The following is a 6,056-nucleotide window of genomic DNA, read 5'->3' as shown; positions in this document are numbered from 1 at the left end:
CACGTGCGTGATCTCTCTGCCACAAAAAACATTCCGCTGCGACCTGCTCTGACGGGCATGTTCATAATTCTGTGTCTTTATTTACTTTAAACCAAGCAATAACGTTTTCGCAAAGCAGTATAGAAGTACAAAACGTTGTTTTTTTACAACTAATTTTGACGTGTGGAGAGTGCAGTGTAGCTGGGGGTGGCTGTGTTCTGACCCTCCCAATCTTGGGGAGATTTTGACCCTCCCAATCTTGGGGAGATTTTGACCCCCCCAATCTTGGGGAGATTTTGATGGAATATGTGGAAGGGGACTCCAAAGAGTAGGGACATACAGTCTCCCATCTCGGGACTTTAAACTGACTAACTACTAAAATAACCCAAACTCAAATTTAAGTAATGGTGACGAAACTATGTGAAATGGTGTTAACTGCTAAAAGCAACAAGTACATTCTCTTGGATTACCTGACCCAGTGAGTGGGCATTCATTAGTATGGTGTGTTCTCCTGTTGGAGAATGAGGCCGGTGATGAGTGGTGATTGGTTCTCTATTGTATCCCTCAGCTTCCTCAGCGCACTGTGACATGCCAAAGCCAAAAGCTGCTGCCAAGATCAGCATGTCACCTGGGACACGGTCAAATTTAAGGATGTACACAAGTAAGTTAGAAGTTACTGTAAGTTATGCAAGTAAATAAATAAAACTTTAAGAATTATATTTCAATTCACTGTGCATCACAGACCTGACAAGATATTTGCTAGACGTGCACAAGACAAAGTTTTTCCCCCTAAAATCCTGTTTATATACTGGAGCACTAGACTTTGCGCTGTGTTCGACAGAGAAAGCGACCACAAGCATACACCCCAAGTCACTGTTACGCTGTTAAGCTATTCCTACATGTATATTTACACGAAAATGTTCTTCAGACCACTAAATAATAATAATAAAAAAAAACTAAATATGAACACAGGGTAAGCCTAAAGATGACTTTGGCCAAAAAAAAAAAAAAAAAAAAAAACATACTGGCCAAAACACAAGCTCCTGTATGAGGGTGACAAACAACATATTGGCCTTCAAAATAACCTTTACCTTTGTGCTACACTGCCACAGGCTTTACCTTTGTGCTACACTGCCACAGGCTTTACCTTTGTGTTACACTGCCACAGCCTTTACCTTTGTGTTACACTGCCACAGCCTTTACCTTTGTGTTACACTGCCACAGGCTTTACCTTTGTGTTACACTGCCACAGCCTTTACCTTTGTGTTACACTACCACAGGCTTTACCTTTGTGTTACACTGCCACAGGCTTTACCTTTGTGCTACACTGCCACAGGCTTTACCTTTGTGCTACACTGCCACAGCCTTTACCTTTGTGTTACACTGCCACAGGCTTTACCTTTGTGCTACACTGCCACAGGCTTTACCTTTGTGTTACACTGCCACAGCCTTTACCTTTGTGTTACACTGCCACAGCCTTTACCTTTGTGTTACACTACCACAGGCTTTACCTTTGTGTTACACTGCCACAGGCTTTACCTTTGTGTTACACTGCCACAGGCTTTACCTTTGTGTTACACTGCCACAGCCTTTACCTTTGTGTTACACTGCCACAGCCTTTACCTTTGTGTTACACTGCCACAGCCTTTACCTTTGTGTTACACTGTGTTCTGTCCCTGTGGCATTAGCATCAGAATCACAAGTGTGGTGTGTGTGAGTGTGTGTGTGTCCCAATCACAAGAATCACAAGTGTGGTGTGTGTGTGTCCCAATCACAAGAATCACAAGTGTGGTGTGTGTGAGTGTGTGTGTGTCCCAATCACAAGAATCACAAGTGTGGTGTGTGTGAGTGTGTGTGTGTCCCAATCACAAGAATCACAAGTGTGGTGTGTGTGAGTGTGTGTGTGTCCCAATCACAAGAATCACAAGCTCACTGCAAAGAGAAGACTTGGGTCCAGTGCATGGAACTGCATTACTGATTGGACAATTTTATTCACACCAATGCCTTGTTAAAGGCCTATATCTCTGGATACAGTAAAGCAATGCAGAAACCCATCAATCCGCATGCCAGAGAGTGTGAGAGTGACAGACGGACAGAGAAAGAGAGATGAACAGAGAGAGAGAAACAGACGGACTGAGAAAGAGAGATGGACAGAGGGAGAGCGAAAAAGAGAGAAACAAACAGACAGAGAAAGAGAGATGACAGAGAGAAAGAGAGATGGACAGAGAGGGAGAGAGAGAGAGAGAAACAGACGGACAGAGAAAGAGAGATGACGGAGAGAAAGAGAGATGGACAGAGGGAGAGAGAGAGATAGAGAGAAATGGACAGAGCATACCCTCTTGCTGATTGGGTTAGAAGGTGGATGGAGAATTGCCCTGTTTACATTTTCAACATGATGGCCATTAAAAATCACATTGTGCACACAAAGGAGTGTGTCTGTGGGTCTGTCTGTGTTTGTGTATATGTGTGTGTATCTGTGTGTGTATGTAGGCATAAGTGTGTATATGTGTGTACGTGTGTGTATGTATGTATGTATGTATGTATGTGTGTGTTAGTATGTATGTATGCATGTGTGTATGTGTGTATGTATGCGTGTGCGTGTGTGAGTATAATATATGTATGTATACGTGTGTATATGTGCGTGCAGGGTTACGGGCCTAGCTCAAGGGCCCAACGGCTGTGCGGATCTTGTTGTGGCTACACCGGGGATCGAACCACCGACCTTGTGGGTCCCAGTCATGGACCTTAACCACTACGTTACAGGCTGCTCACATGAGACATCCACCACCCCTCACTATCCAATCACCTCAATCCTCCTTCACTCACGTTTAATCTGTAACTCACAGAGCCATACCTAAAGTCTATCCTCCTTCACGTTTCATCAGTAACTCACAGAGCCATATCTAAAGTCTATCCTCCTTCACGTTTAATCTGTAACTCACAGAGCCATATCTAAAGTCTATCCTCCTTCACGTTTAATCTGCAACTCACAGAGCCATATCTAAAGTCTATCCTCCTTCACGTTTAATCTGTAACTCACAGAGCCATATCTAAAGTCTATCCTCCTTCACGTTTAATCTGTAACTCACAGAGCCATACCTAAAGTCTATCCTCCTTCACGTTTAATCTGTAACTCACAGAGCCATATCTAAAGTCTATCCTCCTTCAGGTTTAATCAATAATTCACAGAGCCATATCTAAAGTCTATCCTCATTTCCGCTTAATCTGTAACTCACAGAGCCATATCAAAAGTCTATCCGCCAGCACACACTCTCACATACACACCATAGTGCTGCACACACCACACACACACCCCATACTGCTGCACACACACACACACACACTCTCACATACACACCATAGTGCTGCACACAGACCCACCCCAAACTGCTGCACACACACACACACACACATGCACACACAGACACACACACACACACACCATAGTGCTGCACACACTCACACACGCACACACACACCATAGTGCTGCACACACACTTACACACACACACACACACACATACACACCATAGTGCTGCACACACACTCTCACACACACACACACACACACACACACACACACACACACACCATAGTACTGCACTCACACACACACGCACACATCATACTGCTGCACACACAGACGCACACATACACTCTCACACACACACACTCTCACACACACACACACACACACACCATACTGCTGCACACACACACACACACACACACACACACACATACATACACACACGCACACACCATACTGCTGCACACACACACGCACACATACACTCTCACGCACACGCACACACACACCATACTGCTGCACACACACACACACTATATGGCTGCACACACACCGTACTGCTTCACACACTCGTATGGCTGCGTGCGCTAAGGTGCCCAAACCTCCACACACCAGGGTATGCTGTGGTAGAAAACCAAACCAACTCCATACGTAATGGATTAAAGCAGGCAGATAGATAGATGGGTAGATCCATCTACTAACTTCCTCCCATTACTACACTACCCAAGCACATTAAAATCTACTTCCTCTCTGGACTACATTACCCAAGCATATTAAAATCTACTTCCTCTCTGGACTACATTACCCTAGCACATTAAAATCTACTTCCTCACTGGACTACATTACCCAAGCACGTTAAAATCTATTTCCTCTCTGGACTACATTACCGAAGCAAGTTAAAATCTACTTCCTCCCTGGACTACATTACCCGAGCATTTTTAAATCTACAAGATCCCAGAACTCCATTACTTAAGCATGTTTAAATTACTTTCTTCCAGGACTACATTACTCACGCACATTTAAATCTACTTTCTCCTGGGACTGCATTACCCACAAACATTGAAATCGACTAGCTCCCAGGACTACATTACCCAGACACGTATAAATCCACTTCATCCCAGGACTACATTACCCAGAATAGAAGACCCAGGCACTTCTATATTTTGGACAACAGTGTTCATGCACAGACAGACCAGAAACCGCAGATAAGCGAAAAAAATATGCATATCAGCATCCACAGACAACACTGATGAATATGAAGTGTTTGAAAGTCCAATGTACTGTACCACACTGTTCTGTCTGTGCAGCGTATGGGATCAAGACTGAAGAATCCACCTATCACATATTACCATTACGAACCCAGCCAGTCCCATCACAGGAAACACACTGGGCAAAGCGCTTACAGTGATGGTGATGAGTTAGCTTCAGACGCTGCTCTGCAAGGTTCATTAGAAGTGTGACACATCCCCTCAGTATTCAGCACGTCCTGCCGTCTGAGTTCATGACCCAGTTGTCTTCAGTCACCACCTCTACACTGCCCTTTACTCGGATGATGCCATTGGCCGAAAATTGACTACATCACAAATGATGATGCCTCGGTACGCTCCAGTCCAGGTGGGCCCAGCAGCTCTCCGTTTGCGGTCCACTACAATACCGAATGTTACAAAACCTGGCCAGGCGGAAGCGCTGGTACTTATCAGAACATTCTGGAAGGATTGTTCTGCGGGTGTGGAAACAAATTTACATAAAATGTATCTTCTTACTAACAAACAACACACAAATCTAGAGAGAATAAAAACCAAAAAGTCCAGGTTGGTATCGATTATCGAGGAAACAAAATGCAGATCAGGTTATTAAAATTACATAAATGCTCTGCTGGAAACAGCACAGGCTTACAGAGGTCATTCATGAGCACTCCACCGCACTACTAACAATGGGGCAACATTGGCTCAGGAGGTAAGAGCAGTCGTCTGGCAGTCGGAGGTAAGAGCAGTCGTCTGGCAGTCGGAAGTAAGAGCAGTCGTCTGGCAGTCGGAGGTAAGACCAGTCGTCTGGCAGTCGGAGGTAAGACCAGTCGTCTGGCCGTCGGAGGTAAGACCAGTCGTCTGGCAGTCGGAGGTAAGACCAGTCGTCTGGCAGTCGGAGGTAAGAGCAGTCGTCTGGCAGTCGGAGGTAAGACCAGTCGTCTGGCAGTTGGCGGTAAGAGCAGGAGGTAAGAGCAGTCGTCTGGCAGTCGGAGGTAAGAGCAGTCGTCTGGCAGTTGGCGGTAAGAGCAGTCGTCTGGCAGTTGGCGGTAAGAGCAGGAGGTAAGAGCAGTCGCCTGGCAGTCGGAGGTTGCTGGTTCAATCCAGCCCAGGGTTTGGCTCCTGACGAGCTGGTTGGAGCCTTGCATGGCAGCAAAAAGTTACCTCTCTAACCTTTTGTCCAACTGCCAAGCGCTGTCACAGGAATATACTAAATTATGGCTACCATAACATCTAACAATACAAACTGACTTTATTACTTTTATGGTTAAGCAATGTAGATACCTTTCTTAATATTTTCTCAGTATATTGTTGCATTCTTCAGAGCCTGTTTTGTCTTTCTAAACTACTGTTCCTTCTGTGGCTGGATAAAGCAAAAATATCTTATCCACACAAACTGTAAATGTTGATGGGCTGGACCGTACGCAAGTGCAATAATATGAATGCACTTCCAGAATTTATAACAAACCTTACATATGAATGTTAATGTTTTCTGTCATTTGGTAAATGGTTGGCATTTATAT

At 44.8% G+C, this 6,056-nt stretch overlaps 1 protein-coding gene across 5 annotated transcripts in view; it reads right to left on the bottom strand.

Annotated features, from left to right (window-relative positions):
* The window catches only part of gnas (GNAS complex locus), a 107,121-nt gene that overhangs the window by 60,508 nt on the left and 40,557 nt on the right, over positions 1–6,056 (bottom strand). The window lies entirely within an intron of this gene.

Source organism: Conger conger, chromosome 14 (assembly GCF_963514075.1).
Source record: "Conger conger chromosome 14, fConCon1.1, whole genome shotgun sequence".
Lineage (NCBI taxonomy): Eukaryota > Metazoa > Chordata > Actinopteri > Anguilliformes > Congridae > Conger > Conger conger.
This window is presented reverse-complemented; position numbering and strand designations above follow the sequence as displayed.